The sequence below is a fragment of the Syngnathus typhle genome, unplaced genomic scaffold (genome assembly GCF_033458585.1).
Source record: "Syngnathus typhle isolate RoL2023-S1 ecotype Sweden unplaced genomic scaffold, RoL_Styp_1.0 HiC_scaffold_106, whole genome shotgun sequence".
Lineage (NCBI taxonomy): Eukaryota > Metazoa > Chordata > Actinopteri > Syngnathiformes > Syngnathidae > Syngnathus > Syngnathus typhle.
Genome location: NW_026872012.1, coordinates 115,888 through 135,811, shown reverse-complemented (window position 1 = coordinate 135,811; position 19,924 = coordinate 115,888).

The following is a 19,924-nucleotide window of genomic DNA, read 5'->3' as shown; positions in this document are numbered from 1 at the left end:
AATTCAGAAAAAGTTCTCAGCTCGCCGAGAAAATGCGATTTAAGCAATAAAATTAAAAATGCTTATAAAACATAAACCAAACGTTGGAGGTGGTCATTTCTTCATGCGCAGTGATAAACTCGGCACTCTAAAGCACCCGAGAGCGTTTTTTTTTATGCCAACCTAACCAGAGTGACGGGAGCGGCACAATTCAGAAAAAGTGCTCAGCTCGCCGAGAAAATGCGATTTAAGCAATAAAATTAAAAATGCTTATAAAACATAAACCAAACGTTGGAGGTGGTCATTTCTTCATGCGCAGTGAATAACTCGGCACTCTAAAGCACCCGAGAGCGTTTTTTTCGATGCCATCCTAACCAGAGTGACGGGAGCGGCACAATTCAGAAAAATTGCTCAGCTCGCCGAGAAAATGCGATTTAAGCAATAAAACTAAAAATGCTTATAAAGCATAAACCAAACGTTGGAGGTGGTCAATTCTTCATGCGCAGTGATAAACTCGGCACTCTAAAGCACCCGAGAGCGTTTTTTTCGATGCCAACCTAACCAGAGTGACGGGAGCGGCACAATTCAGAAAAAGTGCTCAGCTCGCCGAGAAAATGCGATTTAAGCAATAAAATTAAAAATGCTTATAAAAACATCAACCAAACGTTGGAGGTGGTAATTTCTTCATGCGCAGTGATAAACTCGGCACTCTAAAGCACCCGAGAGCGTTTTTTTCGATGCCAACCTAACGAGAGTGACGGGAGCGGCACAATTCAGAAAAAGCGCTCAGCTCGCCGAGAAAATGCGATTTAAGCAGTAAAATTAAAAATGCTTACAAAACATAAACCAAACGTTGGAGGTGGTCATTTCTTCATGCGCAGTGAATAACTCGGCACTGTAAAGCACCCGAGAGCGTTTTTTTCTATGCCAACCTAACCAGAGTGACGGGAGCGGCACAATTCAGAAAAAGTGCTCAGCTCGCCGAGAAAATGCGATTCAAGCAATAAAATTAAAAATGCTTATAAAACATAAACCAAACGTTGGAGGTGGTCATTTCGTCATGCGCAGTGATAACTCGGCACTCTAAAGCACCCGAGAGCGTTTTTTTCGATGCCAACCTAACCAGAGTGACGGGAGCGGCACAATTCAGAAAAAGTGCTCAGCTCGCCGAGAAAATGCGATTTAAGCAATAAAATTAAAAATGCTTATAAAACATAAACCAAACGTTGGAGGTGGTCATTTCTTCATGCGCAGTGAATAACTCGGCACTCTAAAGCAACCGAGAGCGTTTTTTTCGATGCCAACCTAACCAGAGTGACGGGAGCGGCACAATTCAGAAAAAGTGCTCAGCTCGCCGAGAAAATGCGATTTAAGCAATAAAATTAAAAATGCTTATAAAACATAAACCAAACGTTGGAGGTGGTCGTTTCTTCATGCGCAGTGATAAACTCGGCACTCTAAAGCACCCGAGAGCATTTTTTTCGATGCCAACCTAACCAGAGTGACGGGAGCGGCACAAATCAGAAAAAGTGCTCAGCTCGCCGAGAAAATGCGATTTAAGCAATAAAATTAAAAATGCTTATAAAACATAAACCAAACGTTGGAGGTGGTCATTTCTTCATGCGCAGTGAATAACTCGGCACTCTAAAGCACCCGAGAGCGTTTTTTTCGATGCCAACCTAACCAGAGTGACGGGAGCGGCACAATTCAGAAAAAGTGCTCAGCTCGCCGAGAAAATGCGATTTAAGCAATAAAATTAAAAATGCTTATAAAACATAAACCAAACGTTGGAGGTGGTCATTTCTTCATGCGCAGAGATAAACTCGGCACTCTAAAGCACCCGAGAGCGTTTTTTTCGATGCCAACCTAACCAGAGTGACGGGAGCGGCACAATTCAGAAAAAGTGCTCAGCTCGCCGAGAAAATTCGATTTAAGCAATAAAATTAAAAATGCTTATAAAACTTAACCAAACGTTCGAGGTGGTCATTTCTTCATGCGCAGTGATAAACTCGGCACTCTAAAGCACCCGAGAGCGTTTTTTTCGATGCCAACCTAACCAGAGTGACGGGAGCGGCACAATTCAGAAAAAGTGCTCAGCTCGCCGAGAAAATGCGATTTAAGCAATAAAATTAAAAATGCTTATAAAACATAAACCAAACGTTGGAGGTGGTCATTTCTTCATGCGCAGTGATAAACTCGGCACTCTAAAGCACCCGAGAGCGTTTTTTTTCGATGCCAACCTAACCAGAGTGACGGGAGCGGCACAATTCAGAAAAAGTGCTCAGCTCGCCGAGAAAATGCGATTTAAGCAATAAAATTAAAAATGCTTATAAAACATAAACCAAACGTTGGAGGTGGTCATTTCTTCATGCGCAGTGAATAACTCGGCACTCTAAAGCACCCGAGAGCGTTTTTTTCGATGCCAACCTAACCAGAGTGACGGGAGCGGCACAATTCAGAAAAAGTGCTCAGCTCGCCGAGAAAATGCGATTTAAGCAATAAAATTAAAAATGCTTATAAAACATAAACCAAACGTTGGAGGTGGTCATTTCTTCATGCGCAGTGACAAACTCGGCACTCTAAAGCACCCGAGAGCGTTTTTTTCGATGCCAACCTAACCAGAGTGACGGGAGCGGCACAATTCAGAAAAAGTGCTCAGCTCGCCGAGAAAATGCGATTAAAGCAATAAAATTAAAAATGCTTATAAAACATAAACCAAACGTTGGAGGTGGTCATTTCTTAATGCGCAGTAATAAACTCGGCACTCTAAAGCACCCGAGAGCGTTTTTTTCGATGCCAACCTAACCAGAGTGACGGGAGCGGCACAATTCAGAAAAAGTGCTCAGCTCGCCGAGAAAATGCGATTAAAGCAATAAAATTTTGTCACTGCGCATGAAGAAATGACCACCTCCAACGTTTGGTTTATGTTTTATAAGCATTTTTAATTTTATTGCTTAAATCGCATTTTCTCGGCGAGCTGAGCACTTTTTCTGAATTGTGCCGCTCCCGTCACTCTGGTTAGGTTGGCATCGAAAAAAACGCTCTCGGGTGCTTTAGAGTGCCGAGGGTATCACTGCGCATGAAGAAATGACCACCTCCAACGTTTGGTTTATGTTTTATAAGCATTTTTAATTTTATTGCTTAAATCGCATTTTCTCGGCGAGCTGAGCACTTTTTCTGAATTGTGCCGCTCCCGTCACTCTGGTTAGGTTGGCATCGAAAAAAACGCTCTCGGGTGCTTTAGAGTGCCGAGTTTATCACTGCGCATGAAGAAATGACAGCCTCCAACGTTTGGTTTATGTTTTATAAGCATTTTTAATTTTATTGCTTAAATCGCATTTTCTCGGCCAGTTGAGCACTTTTTCTGAATTGTGCCGCTCCCGTCACTCTGGTTAGGTTGGCATAGAAAAAAACGCTCTCGGGTGCTTTAGAGTGCCGAGTTTATCACTGCGCATGAAGAAATGACCACCTCCAACGTTTGGTATATGTTTTATAAGCATTTTTAATTTTATTGCTTAAATCGCATTTTCTCGGCGAGCTGAGCACTTTTTCTGAATTGTGCCGCTCCCGTCACTCTGGTTAGGTTGGCATCGAAAAAAACGCTCTCGGGTGCTTTAGAGTGCCGAGTTTATCACTGCGCATGAAGAAATGACCACCTTCAACGTTTGGTTTATGTTTTATAAGCATTTTTAATTTTACTGCTTAAATCGCATTTTCTCGGCGAGCTGAGCACTTTTTCTGAATTGTGCCGCTCCCGTCACTCTGGTTAGGTTGGCATCGAAAAAAACGCTCTCGGGTGCTTTAGAGTGCCGAGTTTATCACTGCGCATAAAGAAATTACCACCTCCAACGTTTGGTTTATGTTTTATAAGCATTTTTAATTTTATTGCTTAAATCGCATTTTCTCGGCGAGCTGAGCACTTTTTCTGAATTGTGCCGCTCCCGTCACTCTGGTTAGGTTGGCATCGAAAAAAACGCTCTCGGGTGCTTTAGAGTGCCGAGTTTATCACTGCGTATGAAGAAATGACCACCTCCAACGTTTGGTTTACTTTTTATAAGCATTTTTAATTTAATTGCTTAAATCGCATTTTCTCGGCGAGCTGAGCACTTTTTCTGAATTGTGCCGCTCCCGTCACTCTGGTTAGGTTGGCATCGAAAAAAACGCTCTCGGGTGCTTTAGAGTGGCGAGTTTATCACTGCGCATGAAGAAATGACCACCTCCAACGTTTGGTTTATGTTTTATAAGCATTTTTAATTTTATTGCTTAAATCGCATTTTCTCGGCGAGCTGAGCACTTTTTCTGAATTGTGCCGCTCCCGTCACTCTGGTTAGGTTGGCATCGAAAAAAACGCTCTCGGGTGCTTTAGAGTGCCGAGTTTATCACTGCGCATGAAGAAATACCACCTCCAACGTTTGGTTTATGTTTTATAAGCATTTTTAATTTTATTGCTTAAATCGCATTTTCTCGGCGAGCTGAGCACTTTTTCTGAATTGTGCCGCTCCCGTCACTCTGGTTAGGTTGGCATCGAAAAAAACGCTCTCGGGTGCTTTAGAGTGCCGAGTTTATCACTGCGCATGAAGAAATGACCACCTCCAACGTTTGGTTTATGTTTTATAAGCATTTTTAATTTTTTTGCTTAAATCGCATTTTCTCGGCGAGCTGAGCGCTTTTTCTGAATTGTGCCGCTCCCGTCACTCTGGTTAGGTTGGCATCGAAAAGAACGCTCTCGGGTGCTTTAGAGTGCCGAGTTTATCACTGCGCATGAAGAAATGACCACCTCCAACGGTTGGTTTATGTTTTATAAGCATTTTTAATTTTATTGCTTTAATCGCATTTTCTCGGCGAGCTGAGCACTTTTTCTGAATTGTGCCGCTCCCGTCACTCTGGTTAATTGGCATCGAAAAAAACGCTCTCGGGTGCTTTAGAGTGCCGAGTTATTCACTGCGCATGAAGAAATGACCACCTCCAACGTTTGGTTTATGTTTTATAAGCATTTTTAATTTTATTGCTTAAATCGCATTTTCTCGGCGAGCTGAGCACTTTTTCTGAATTGTGCCGCTCCTGTCACTCTGGTTAGGTTGGCATCCAAAAAAACGCTCTTGGGTGATTTAGAGTGCCGAGTTTATCACTGCGCATGAAGAAATGACCACCTCCAACGTTTGGTTTATGTTTTATAAGCATTTTTAATTTTATTGCTTAAATCGCATTTTCTCGGCGAGCTGAGCACTTTTTCTGAATTGTGCCGCTCCCGTCACTCTGGTTAGGTTGGCATCGAAAAAAAACGCTCTCGGGTGCTTTAGAGTGCCGAGTTCATCACTGCGCATGAAGAAATTACCACCTCCAACGTTTGGTTTATGTTTTATAAGCATTTTTAATTTTATTGCTTAAATCGCATTTTTTTGGCGAGCTGAGCACTTTTTCTGAATTGTGCCGCTCCCGTCACTCTGGTTAGGTTGGCATCGAAAAAAACGCTCTCGGGTGCTTTGGAGTGCCGAGTTTATCACTGCGCATGAAGAAATGACCACCTCCAACGTTTGGTTTATGTTTTATAAGCAATTTTAATTTTATTGCTTAAATCGTATTTTCTCGGCGAGCTGAGCACTTTTTCTGAATTGTGCCGCTCCTGTCACTCTGGTTAGGTTGGCATCCAAAAAAACGCTCTTGGGTGCTTTAGAGTGCCGAGTTTATCACTGCGCATGAAGAAATGACCACCTCCAACGTTTGGTTTATGTTTTATAAGCATTTTTAATTTTATTGCTTGAATCGCATTTTCTCGGCGAGCTGAGCACTTTTTCTGAATTGTGCCGCTCCCGTCACTCTGGTTAGGTTGGCATCGAAAAAAACGCTCTCGGGTGATTTAGAGTGCCGAGTTTATCACTGCGCATGAAGAAATGACCACCTCCAACGTTTGGTTTGTTTTATAAGCATTTTTAATTTTATTGCTTAAATCGCATTTTCTCGGCGAGCTGAGCACTTTTTCTGAATTGTGCCGCTCCCGTCACTCTGGTTAGGTTGGCATCGAAAAAAACGCTCTCGGGTGCTTTAGAGTGCCGAGTCTATCACTGCGCATGAAGAAATGACCACCTCCAACGTTTGGTTTATGTTTTATAAGCATTTTTAATTTTATTGCTTAAATCGCATTTTCTCGGCGAGCTGAGCACTTTTTCTGAATTGTGCCGCTCCCGTCACTCTGGTTAGGTTGGCATCGAAAAAAACGCTCTCGGGTGCTTTAGAGTGCCGAGTTTATCACTGCGCATGAAGAAATGACCACCTCCAACGTTTGGTTTATGTTTTATAAGCATTTTTAATTGTATTGCTTAAATCGCATTTTCTCGGCGAGCTGAGCACTTTTTCTGAATTGTGCCGCTCCTGTCACTCTGGTTAGGTTGGCATCCAAAAAAACGCTCTTGGGTGCTTTAGAGTGGCGAGTTTATCACTGCGCATGAAGAAATGACCACCTCCAACGTTTGGTTTATGTTTTATAAGCATTTTTAATTTTATTGCTTGAATCGCATTTTCTCGGCGAGCTGAGCACTTTTTCTGAATTGTGCCGCTCCCGTCACTCTGGTTAGGTTGGCATCGAAAAAAACGCTCTCGGGTGATTTAGAGTGCCGAGTTTATCACTGCGCATGAAGAAATGACCACCTCCAACGTTTGGTTTATGTTTTATAAGCATTTTTAATTTTATTGCTTAAATCGCATTTTTCTGGCGAGCTGAGCACTTTCTGAATTGTGCCGCTCCCGTCACTCTGGTTAGGTTGGCATCGAAAAAAACGCTCTCGGGTGCTTTAGAGAGCCGAGTTTATCACTGCGCATGAAGAAATGACCACCTCCAACGTTTGGTTTATGTTTTATAAGCATTTTTAATTTTATTCCTTAAATCGCATTTTCTCGGCGAGCTGAGCACTTTTTCTGAATTGTGCCGCTCCCGTCACTCTGGTTAGGTTGGCATCGGAAAAAACGCTCTCGGGTGCTTTAGAGTGCCGAGTTATTCACTGCGCATGAAGAAATGACCACCTCCAACGTTTGGTTTATGTTTTATAAGCATTTTTAATTTTATTGCTTAAATCGCATTTTCTCGGCGAGCTGAGCACTTTTTCTGAATTGTGCCGCTCCCGTCACTCTGGTTAGGTTGGCATCGAAAAAAACGCTCTCGGGTGCTTTAGAGTGCCGAGTTTATCACTGCGCATGAAGAAATGACCACCTCCAACGTTTGGTTTATGTTTTATAAGCATTCTTAATTTTATTGCTTAAATCGCATTTTCTCGGCGAGCTGAGCACTTTTTCTGAATTGTGCCGCTCCCGTCACTCTGGTTAGGTTGGCATCGAAAAAAACGCTCTCGGGTGCTTTAGAGTGCCGAGTTTATCACTGTGCATGAATAAATGACCATGCACCTCCAACGTTTGGTTTATGTTTTATAAGCATTTTTAATTTTATTGCTTAAATCGCATTTTCTCGGCGAGCTGAGCACTTTTTCTGAATTGTGCCGCTCCCGTCACTCTGGTTAGGTTGGCATCGAAAAAAACGCTCTCGGGTGCTTTAGAGTGCCGAGTTTATCACTGCACATGAAGAAATGACCACCTCCAACGTTTGGTTTATGTTTTATAAGCATTTTTAATTTTATTGCTTAAATCGCATTTTCTCGGCGAGCTGAGCACTTTTTCTGAATTGTGCCGCTCCTGTCACTCTGGTTAGGTTGGCATCCAAAAAAACGCTCTTGGGTGATTTAGAGTGCCGAGTTTATCACTGCGCATGAAGAAATGACCACCTCCAACGTTTGGTTTATGTTTTATAAGCATTTTTAATTTTATTGCTTAAATCGCATTTTCTCGGCGAGCTGAGCACTTTTTCTGAATTGTGCCGCTCCCGTCACTCTGGTTAGGTTGGCATCGAAAAAAAACGCTCTCGGGTGCTTTAGAGTGCCGAGTTCATCACTGCGCATGAAGAAATTACCACCTCCAACGTTTGGTTTATGTTTTATAAGCATTTTTAATTTTATTGCTTAAATCGCATTTTTTTGGCGAGCTGAGCACTTTTTCTGAATTGTGCCGCTCCCGTCACTCTGGTTAGGTTGGCATCGAAAAAAACGCTCTCGGGTGCTTTAGAGTGCCGAGTTTATCACTGCGCATTAAGAAATGACCACCTCCAACGTTTGGTTTATGTTTTATAAGCAATTTTAATTTTATTGCTTAAATCGTATTTTCTCGGCGAGCTGAGCACTTTTTCTGAATTGTGCCGCTCCTGTCACTCTGGTTAGGTTGGCATCCAAAAAAACGCTCTTGGGTGCTTTAGAGTGCCGAGTTTATCACTGTGCATGAAGAAATGACCACCTCCAACGTTTGGTTTATGTTTTATAAGCATTTTTAATTTTATTGCTTGAATCGCATTTTCTCGGCGAGCTGAGCACTTTTTCTGAATTGTGCCGCTCCCGTCACTCTGGTTAGGTTGGCATCGAAAAAAACGCTCTCGGGTGATTTAGAGTGCCGAGTTTATCACTGCGCATGAAGAAATGACCACCTCCAACGTTTGGTTTGTTTTATAAGCATTTTTAATTTTATTGCTTAAATCGCATTTTCTCGGCGAGCTGAGCACTTTTTCTGAATTGTGCCGCTCCCGTCACTCTGGTTAGGTTGGCATCGAAAAAAACGCTCTCGGGTGCTTTAGAGTGCCGAGTCTATCACTGCGCATGAAGAAATGACCACCTCCAACGTTTGGTTTATGTTTTATAAGCATTTTTAATTTTATTGCTTAAATCGCATTTTCTCGGCGAGCTGAGCACTTTTTCTGAATTGTGCCGCTCCCGTCACTCTGGTTAGGTTGGCATCGAAAAAAACGCTCTCGGGTGCTTTAGAGTGCCGAGTCTATCACTGCGCATGAAGAAATGACCACCTCCAACGTTTGGTTTATGTTTTATAAGCATTTTTAATTTTATTGCTTAAATCGCATTTTCTCGGCGAGCTGAGCACTTTTTCTGAATTGTGCCGCTCCCGTCACTCTGGTTAGGTTGGCATCGAAAAAAACGCTCTCGGGTGCTTTAGAGTGCCGAGTTTATCACTGCGCATGAAGAAATGACCACCTCCAACGTTTGGTTTATGTTTTATAAGCATTTTTAATTTTATTGCTTAAATCGCATTTTCTCGGCGAGCTGAGCACTTTTTCTGAATTGTGCCGCTCCCGTCACTCTGGTTAGGTTGGCATCGAAAAAAACGCTCTCGGGTGCTTTAGAGTGCCGAGTTTATTACTGCGCATTAAGAAATGACCACCTCCAACGTTTGGTTTATGTTTTATAAGCATTTTTAATTTTATTGCTTAAATCGCATTTTCTCGGCGAGCTGAGCACTTTTTCTGAATTGTGCCGCTCCCGTCACTCTGGTTAGGTTGGCATCGAAAAAAACGCTCTCGGGTGCTTTAGAGTGCCGAGTTTATCACTGCGCATGAAGAAATGACCACCTCCAACGTTTGGTTTATGTTTTATAAGCATTTTTAATTTTATTGCTTAAATCGCATTTTCTCGGCGAGCTGAGCGCTTTTTCTGAATTGTGCCGCTCCCGTCACTCTGGTTAGGTTGGCATCGAAAAAAAACGCTCTCGGGTGCTTTAGAGTGCCGAGTTTATCACTGCGCATGAAGAAATGACCACCTCCAACGTTTGGTTTATGTTTTATAAGCATTTTTAATTTTATTGCTTAAATCGCATTTTCTCGGCGAGCTGAGCGCTTTTTCTGAATTGTGCCGCTCCCGTAACTCTGGTTAGGTTGGCATCGAAAAAAAAGCTCTCGGGTGCTTTAGAGTGCCGAGTTTATCACTGCGCATGAAGAAATGACCACTTCCAACGTTTGGTTTATGTTTTATAAGCATTTTTAATTTTATTGCTTAAATCGCATTTTCTCGGCGAGCTGCGCACTTTTTCTGAATTGTGCCGCTCCCGTCACTCTGGTTAGGTTGGCATCGAAAAAAACGCTCTCGGGTGCTTTAGAGTGCCGAGTTTATTACTGCGCATTAAGAAACGACCACCTCCAACGTTTGGTTTATGTTTTATAAGCATTTTTAATTTTATTGCTTAAATCGCATTTTCTCGGCGAGCTGAGCACTTTTTCTGAATTGTGCCGCTCCCGTCACTCTGGTTAGGTTGGCATCGAAAAAAAACGCTCTCGGGTGCTTTAGAGTGCCGAGTTTATCACTGAGCATGAAGAAATGACCACCTCCAACGTTTGGTTTATGTTTTATAAGCATTTTTAATTTTATTGCTTAAATCGCATTTTCTCGGCGAGCTGAGCACGTTTTCTGAATTGTGCCGCTCCTGTCACTCTGGTTAGGTTGGCATCCAAAAAAACGCTCTTGGGTGCTTTAGAGTGCCGAGTTATTCACTGCGCATGAAGAAATGACCACCTCCAACGTTTGGTTTATGTTTTATAAGCATTTTTAATTTTATTGCTTAAATCGCATTTTCTCGGCGAGCTGAGCACTTTTTCTGAATTGTGCCGCTCCCGTCACTCTGGTTAGGTTGGAATCGAAAAAAACGCTCTCGGGTGCTTTAGAGTGCCGAGTTATTCACTGCGCATGAAGAAATGACCACCTCCAACGTTTGGTTTATGTTTTATAAGCATTTTTAATTTTATTGCTTAAATCGCATTTTCTCGGCGAGCTGAGCACTTTTTCTGAATTGTGCGGCTCCCGTCACTCTGGTTAGGTTGGCATCGAAAAAAACGCTCTCGGGTGCTTTAGAGTGCCGAGTTTATCACTGCGCATGAAGAAATGACCACCTCCAACGTTTGGTTTATGTTTTATAAGCATTTTTAATTTTATTGCTTAAATCGCATTTTCTCGGCGAGCTGAGCACTTTTTCTGAATTGTGCCGCTCCCGTCACTCTGGTTAGGTTGGCATCGAAAAAAACGCTCTCGGGTGCTTTAGAGTGCCGAGTTTATCACTGCGCATGAAGAAATGACCACCTCCAACGTTTGGTTTATGTTTTATAAGCATTTTTAATTTTATTGCTTAAATCGCATTTTCTCGGCGAGCTGAGCATTTTTTCTGAATTGTGCCGCTCCTGTCACTCTGGTTAGGTTGGCATCCAAAAAAACGCTCTTGGGTGCTTTAGAGTGCCGAGTTTATCACTGCGCATGAAGAAATGACCACCTCCAACGTTTGGTTTATGTTTTATAAGCATTTTTAATTTTATTGCTTGAATCGCATTTTCTCGGCGAGCTGAGCACTTTTTCTGAATTGTGCCGCTCCCGTCACTCTGGTTAGGTTGGCATCGAAAAAAACGCTCTCGGGTGATTTAGAGTGCCGAGTTTATCACTGCGCATGAAGAAATGACCACCTCCAACGTTTGGTTTATGTTTTATAAGCATTTTTAATTTTATTGCTTAAATCGCATTTTCCCGGCGAGCTGAGCACTTTTTCTGAATTGTGCCGCTCCCGTCACTCTGGTTAGGTTGGCATCGAAAAAAACGCTCTCGGGTGCTTTAGAGTGCCGAGTCTATCACTGCGCATGAAGAAATGACCACCTCCAACGTTTGGTTTATGTTTTATAAGCATTTTTAATTTTATTGCTTAAATCGCATTTTCTCGGCGAGCTGAGCACTTTTTCTGAATTGTGCCGCTCCCGTCACTCTGGTTAGGTTGGCATCGAAAAAAACGCTCTCGGGTGCTTTAGAGTGCCGAGTTTATCACTGTGCATGAAGAAATGACCACCTCCAACGTTTGGTTTATGTTTTATAAGCATTTTTAATTTTATTGCATAAATCGCATTTTCTCGGCGAGCTGAGCACTTTTTCTGAATTGTGCCGCTCCCGTCACTCTGGTTAAGTTGGCATCGAAAAAAACGCTCTCGGGTGCTTTAGAGTGCCGAGTTATTCACTGCGCATGAAGAAATGACCACCTCCAACGTTTGGTTTATGTTTTATAAGCATTTTTAATTTTATTGCTTAAATCGCATTTTCTCGGCGAGCTGAGCACTTTTTCTGAATTGTGCCGCTCCCGTCACTCTGGTTAGGTTGGCATCGACAAAAACGCTCTCGGGTGCTTTAGAGTGCCGAGTTTATCACTGCGCATGAAGAAATGACCACCTCCAACGTTTGGTTTATGTTTTATAAGCATTTTTAATTTTATTGCTTAAATCGCATTTTCTCGGCGAGCTGAGCACTTTTTCTGAATTGTGCCGCTCCCGTCACTCTGGTTAGGTTGGCATCGAAAAAAACGCTCTCGGGTGCTTTAGAGTGCCGAGTTTATCACTGCGCATTAAGAAATGACCACCTCTAATGTTTGGTTTATGTTTTATAAGCATTTTTAATTTCATTGCTTAAATCGCATTTTCTCGGCGAGCTGAGCAATTTTCCTGTATTGTGCCGCTCCTGTCACTCTGGTTAGGTTGGCATCCAAAAAAACGCTCTTGGGTGCTTTAGAGTGCCGAGTTTATCACTGCGCATGAAGAAATGACCACCTCCAACGTTTGGTTTATGTTTTATAAGCATTTTTAATTTTATTGCTTGAATCGCATTTTCTCGGCGAGCTGAGCACTTTTTCTGAATTGTGCCGCTCCCGTCACTCTGGTTAGGTTGGCATCGAAAAAAACGCTCTCGGGTGATTTAGAGTGCCGAGTTTATCACTGCGCATGAAGAAATGACCACCTCCAACGTTTGGTTTATGTTTTATAAGCATTTTTAATTTTATTGCTTAAATCGCATTTTCCCGGCGAGCTGAGCACTTTTTCTGAATTGTGCCGCTCCCGTCACTCTGGTTAGGTTGGCATCGAAAAAAACGCTCTCGGGTGCTTTAGAGTGCCGAGTCTATCACTGCGCATGAAGAAATGACCACCTCCAACGTTTGGTTTATGTTTTATAAGCATTTTTAATTTTATTGCTTAAATCGCATTTTCTCGGCGAGCTGAGCACTTTTTCTGAATTGTGCCGCTCCCGTCACTCTGGTTAGGTTGGCATCGAAAAAAACGCTCTCGGGTGCTTTAGAGTGCCGAGTTTATCACTGTGCATGAAGAAATGACCACCTCCAACGTTTGGTTTATGTTTTATAAGCATTTTTAATTTTATTGCATAAATCGCATTTTCTCGGCGAGCTGAGCACTTTTTCTGAATTGTGCCGCTCCCGTCACTCTGGTTAAGTTGGCATCGAAAAAAACGCTCTCGGGTGCTTTAGAGTGCCGAGTTATTCACTGCGCATGAAGAAATGACCACCTCCAACGTTTGGTTTATGTTTTATAAGCATTTTTAATTTTATTGCTTAAATCGCATTTTCTCGGCGAGCTGAGCACTTTTTCTGAATTGTGCCGCTCCCGTCACTCTGGTTAGGTTGGCATCGACAAAAACGCTCTCGGGTGCTTTAGAGTGCCGAGTTTATCACTGCGCATGAAGAAATGACCACCTCCAACGTTTGGTGCATGTTTTATAAGCATTTTTAATTTTATTGCTTAAATCGCATTTTCTCGGCGAGCTGAGCACTTTTTCTGAATTGTGCCGCTCCCGTCACTCTGGTTAGGTTGGCATCGAAAAAAAACGCTCTCGGGTGCTTTAGAGTGCCGAGTTCATCACTGCGCATGAAGAAATGACCACCTTCAACGTTTGGTTTATGTTTTATAAGCATTTTTAATTTTACTGCTTAAATCGCATTTTCTCGGCGAGCTGAGCACTTTTTCTGAATTGTGCCGCTCCCGTCACTCTGGTTAGGTTGGCATCGAAAAAAACGCTCTCGGGTGCTTTAGAGTGCCGAGTTTATCACTGCGCATAAAGAAATTACCACCTCCAACGTTTGGTTTATGTTTTATAAGCATTTTTAATTTTATTGCTTAAATCGCATTTTCTCGGCGAGCTGAGCACTTTTTCTGAATTGTGCCGCTCCCGTCACTCTGGTTAGGTTGGCATCGAAAAAAACGCTCTCGGGTGCTTTAGAGTGCCGAGTTTATCACTGCGCATGAAGAAATGACCACCTCCAACGTTTGGTTTACTTTTTATAAGCATTTTTAATTTAATTGCTTAAATCGCATTTTCTCGGCGAGCTGAGCACTTTTTCTGAATTGTGCCGCTCCCGTCACTCTGGTTAGGTTGGCATCGAAAAAAACGCTCTCGGGTGCTTTAGAGTGGCGAGTTTATCACTGCGCATGAAGAAATGACCACCTCCAACGTTTGGTTTATGTTTTATAAGCATTTTTAATTTTATTGCTTAAATCGCATTTTCTCGGCGAGCTGAGCACTTTTTCTGAATTGTGCCGCTCCCGTCACTCTGGTTAGGTTGGCATCGAAAAAAACGCTCTCGGGTGCTTTAGAGTGCCGAGTTTATCACTGCGCATGAAGAAATACCACCTCCAACGTTTGGTTTATGTTTTATAAGCATTTTTAATTTTATTGCTTAAATCGCATTTTCTCGGCGAGCTGAGCACTTTTTCTGAATTGTGCCGCTCCCGTCACTCTGGTTAGGTTGGCATCGAAAAAAACGCTCTCGGGTGCTTTAGAGTGCCGAGTTTATCACTGTGCATGAAGAAATGACCACCTCCAACGTTTGGTTTATGTTTTATAAGCATTTTTAATTTTTTTGCTTAAATCGCATTTTCTCGGCGAGCTGAGCACTTTTTCTGAATTGTGCCGCTCCCGTCACTCTGGTTAGGTTGGCATCGAAAAGAACGCTCTCGGGTGCTTTAGAGTGCCGAGTTTATCACTGCGCATGAAGAAATGACCACCTCCAACGGTTGGTTTATGTTTTATAAGCATTTTTAATTTTATTGCTTAAATCGCATTTTCTCGGCGAGCTGAGCACTTTTTCTGAATTGTGCCGCTCCCGTCACTCTGGTTAATTGGCATCGAAAAAAACGCTCTCGGGTGCTTTAGAGTGCCGAGTTATTCACTGCGCATGAAGAAATGACCACCTCCAACGTTTGGTTTATGTTTTATAAGCATTTTTAATTTTATTGCTTAAATCGCATTTTCTCGGCGAGCTGAGCACTTTTTCTGAATTGTGCCGCTCCCGTCACTCTGGTTAGGTAGGCATCGAAAAAAACGCTCTCGGGTGCTTTAGAGTGCCGAGTTTATCACTGCGCATGAAGAAATGACCACCTCCAACGTTTGGTTTATGTTTTATAAGCATTTTTAATTTTATTGCTTAAATCGCATTTTCTCGGCGAGCTGAGCACTTTTTCTGAATTGTGCCGCTCCCGTCACTCTGGTTAGGTTGGCATCGAAAAAAAACGCTCTCGGGTGCTTTAGAGTGCCGAGTTCATCACTGCGCATGAAGAAATGACCACCTCCAACGTTTGGTTTATGTTTTATAAGCATTTTTAATTTTATTGCTTAAATCGCATTTTTTTGGCGAGCTGAGCACTTTTTCTGAATTGTGCCGCTCCCGTCACTCTGGTTAGGTTGGCATCGAAAAAAACGCTCTCGGGTGCTTTAGAGTGCCGAGTTTATCACTGCGCATGAAGAAATGACCACCTCCAACGTTTGGTTTATGTTTTATAAGCATTTTTAATTTTATTGCTTAAATCGCATTTTCTCGGCGAGCTGAGCACTTTTTCTGAATTGTGCCGCTCCTGTCACTCTGGTTAGGTTGGCATCCAAAAAAACGCTCTTGGGTGATTGAGAGTGCCGAGTTTATCACTGCGCATGAAGAAATGACCACCTCCAACGTTTGGTTTATGTTTTATAAGCATTTGTAATTTCATTGCTTAAATCGCATTTTCTCGGCGAGCTGAGCACTTTTTCTGAATTGTGCCGCTCCCGTCACTCTGGTTAGGTTGGCATCGAAAAAAACGCTCTCGGGTGCTTTAGAGTGCCGAGTTATTCACTGCGCATGAAGAAATGACCACCTCCAACGTTTGGTTTATGTTTTATAAGCATTTTTAATTTTATTGCTTAAATCGCATTTTCTCGGCGAGCTGAGCACTTTTTCTGAAATGTGCCGCTCCCGTCACTCTGGTTAGGTTGGCATCGAAAAAAAACGCTCTCGGGTGCTTTAGAGTGCCGAGTTCATCACTGCGCATGAAGAAATGACCACCTCCAACGTTTGGTTTATGTTTTATAAGCATTTTTAATTTTATTGCTTAAATCGCATTTTTTTGGCGAGCTGAGCACTTTTTCTGAATTGTGCCGCTCCCGTCACTCTGGTTAGGTTGGCATCGAAAAAAACGCTCTCGGGTGCTTTAGAGTGCCGAGTTTATCACTGCGCATGAAGAAATGACCACCTCCAACGTTTGGTTTATGTTTTATAAGCATTTTTAATTTTATTTCTTAAATCACATTTTCTCGGCGAGCTGAGCACTTTTTCTGAATTGTGCCGCTCCTGTCACTCTGGTTAGGTTGGCATCCAAAAAAACGCTCTTGGGTGCTTTAGAGTGCCGAGTTATTCAATGCGCATGAAGAAATGACCACCTCCAACGTTTGGTTTATGTTTTATAAGCATTTTTAATTTTATTGCTTAAATCGCATTTTCTCGGCGAGCTGAGCACTTTTTCTGAATTGTGCCGCTCCCGTCACTCTGGTTAGGTTGGCATCGAAAAAAAACGCTCTCGGGTGCTTTAGAGTGCCGAGTTCATCACTGCGCATGAAGAAATTACCACCTCAAACGTTTGGTTTATGTTTTATAAGCATTTTTAATTTTATTGCTTAAATCGCATTTTTTTGGCGAGCTGAGCACTTTTTCCGAATTGTGCCGCTCCCGTCACTCTGGTTAGGTTGGCATCGAAAAAAACGCTCTCGGGTGCTTTGGAGTGCCGAGTTTATCACTGCGCATGAAGAAATGACCACCTCCAACGTTTGGTTTATGTTTTATAAGCAATTTTAATTTTATTGCTTAAATCGTATTTTCTCGGCGAGCTGAGCACTTTTTCTGAATTGTGCCGCTCCTGTCACTCTGGTTAGGTTGGCATCCAAAAAAACGCTCTTGGGTGCTTTAGAGTGCCGAGTTTATCACTGCGCATGAAGAAATGACCACCTCCAACGTTTGGTTTATGTTTTATAAGCATTTTTAATTTTATTGCTTGAATCGCATTTTCTCGGCGAGCTGAGCACTTTTTCTGAATTGTGCCGCTCCCGTCACTCTGGTTAGGTTGGCATCGAAAAAAACGCTCTCGGGTGATTTAGAGTGCCGAGTTTATCACTGCGCATGAAGAAATGACCACCTCCAACGTTTGGTTTGTTTTATAAGCATTTTTAATTTTATTGCTTAAATCGCATTTTCTCGGCGAGCTGAGCACTTTTTCTGAATTGTGCCGCTCCCGTCACTCTGGTTAGGTTGGCATCGAAAAAAACGCTCTCGGGTGCTTTAGAGTGCCGAGTCTATCACTGCGCATGAAGAAATGACCACCTCCAACGTTTGGTTTATGTTTTATAAGCATTTTTAATTTTATTGCTTAAATCGCATTTTCTCGGCGAGCTGAGCACTTTTTCTGAATTGTGCCGCTCCCGTCACTCTGGTTAGGTTGCCATCGAAAAAAACGCTCTCGGGTGCTTTAGAGTGCCGAGTTTATCACTGCGCATGAAGAAATGACCACCTCCAACGTTTGGTTTATGTTTTATACGCATTTTTAATTGTATTGCTTGAATCGCATTTTCTCTGCGAGCTGAGCACTTTTTCTGAATTGTGCTGCTCCTGTCACTCTGGTTAGGTTGGCATCCAAAAAAACGCTCTTGGGTGCTTTAGAGTGCCGAGTTTATCACTGCGCATGAAGAAATGACCACCTCCAACGTTTGGTTTATGTTTTATAAGCATTTTTAATTTTATTGCTTGAATCGCATTTTCTCGGCGAGCTGAGCACTTTTTCTGAATTGTGCCGCTCCCGTCACTCTGGTTAGGTTGGCATCGAAAAAAACGCTCTCGGGTGATTTAGAGTGCCGAGTTTATCACTGCGCATGAAGAAATGACCACCTCCAACGTTTGGTTTATGTTTTATAAGCATTTTTAATTTTATTGCTTAAATCGCATTTTTTTGGCGAGCTGAGCACTTTCTGAATTGTGCCGCTCCCGTCACTCTGGTTAGGTTGGCATAGAAAAAAACGCTCTCGGGTGCTTTAGAGAGCCGAGTTTATCACTGCGCATGAAGAAATGACCACCTCCAACGTTTGGTTTATGTTTTATAAGCATTTTTAATTTTATTGCTTAAATCGCATTTTCTCGGCGAGCTGAGCACTTTTTCTGAATTGTGCCGCTCCCGTCACTCTGGTTAGGTTGGCATCGGAAAAAACGCTCTCGGGTGCTTTAGAGTGCCGAGTTATTCACTGCGCATGAAGAAATGACCACCTCCAACGTTTGGTTTATGTTTTATAAGCATTTTTAATTTTATTGCTTAAATCGCATTTTCTCGGCGAGCTGAGCACTTTTTCTGAATTGTGCCGCTCCCGTCACTCTGGTTAGGTTGGCATCGAAAAAAACGCTCTCGGGTGCTTTAGAGTGCCGAGTTTATCACTGTGCATGAAGAAATGACCATGCACCTCCAACGTTTGGTTTATGTTTTATAAGCATTTTTAATTTTATTGCTTAAATCGCATTTTCTCGGCGAGCTGAGCACTTTTTCTGAATTGTGCCGCTCCCGTCACTCTGGTTAGGTTGGCATCGAAAAAAACGCTCTCGGGTGCTTTAGAGTGCCGAGTTTATCACTGCGCATGAAGAAATGACCACCTCCAACGTTTGGTTTATGTTTTATAAGCATTTTTAATTTTATTGCTTAAATCGCATTTTCTCGGCGAGCTGAGCACTTTTTCTGAATTGTGCCGCTCCCGTCACTCTGGTTCGGTTGGCATCGAAAAAAACGCTCTCGGGTGCTTTAGAGTGCCGAGTTTATCACTGCGCATGAAGAAATGACCACCTCCAACGTTTGGTTTATGTTTTATAAGCATTTTTAATTTTATTGCTTAAATCGCATTTTCTCGGCGAGCTGAGCACTTTTTCTGAATTGTGCCGCTCCCGTCACTCTGGTTAGGTTGGCATCGAAAAAACGCTCTCGGGTGCTTTAGAGCAGTGTTTCCCAACCTTTTTTCATTCACGGCACACCTTTTCATTGGAGAAAATCTCGCGGCACACCGCCAACAAAAATCTGTTATGCTCCAATATTAAAATCAGTAATATTACAACGAAAGACGTAAAATCCTATTCCTATATATATGTATGGAGAGTTGAATATTTTAATAGAAATAAATACTAAATATTCTTTAAATTGTATTCCTTTTTTTTTTGTAAATAAAAGTGAGTTTTTAAAAAAGGTTTTAGACGGTGTAAGTAATAAACTATTTAAAGTGATTGTGATTAAAATAAAAGAATCAGCGTGATTTTGTTTACTGTTTTAGACTTGGTCTATAAATATTGCAACAATAAGAACAAAGTCACTTTTAAAGAAGCTCTGCTGTTCTGACAGCAGCTGAGTGGGAATCACAGTCGAGGTGTCTTGACTTGACTGTTTATTTTATGTATGTGAAAAATAACCAATCCAGGTTCTCCGGTTGAACTGCATGCTCTGATTTCCATTGGACCGCAAACGCACCACAACCGTCATAGTGTCTGTCACTGTTAGCAAAAGCACACAGCAACACACACATTCACGGAATATGTGCCGATGCAATACAATCAGACCGACACAATATGAAATCTCAAGACTCTCCGATTCTCCACGCATGCACGATTAGCAAGTGGCTGACTAGGCCTAATTACGGAGCGCATTGTAAACAGGATCGCCGAACCACTGGTCTCACTCGAGGATAACTATGAACTTCCTACTCCTAGAGTAGACATATCGCGCTGATACACTGCCCTCTATTGGAAGAGCATTTAATTGCCCTGTCTATCACTACATGCTTCTCACTTTGAACCAATTAGACGAAACTGGGCGGCACACCTGATGATTCGTCACGGCACACTTGTGTGCCGCAGCACAGCGGTTGGGAAACACTGCTTTAGAGTGCCGAGTTTATCACTGCGCATTAAGAAATGACCACCTCCAACGTTTGGTTTA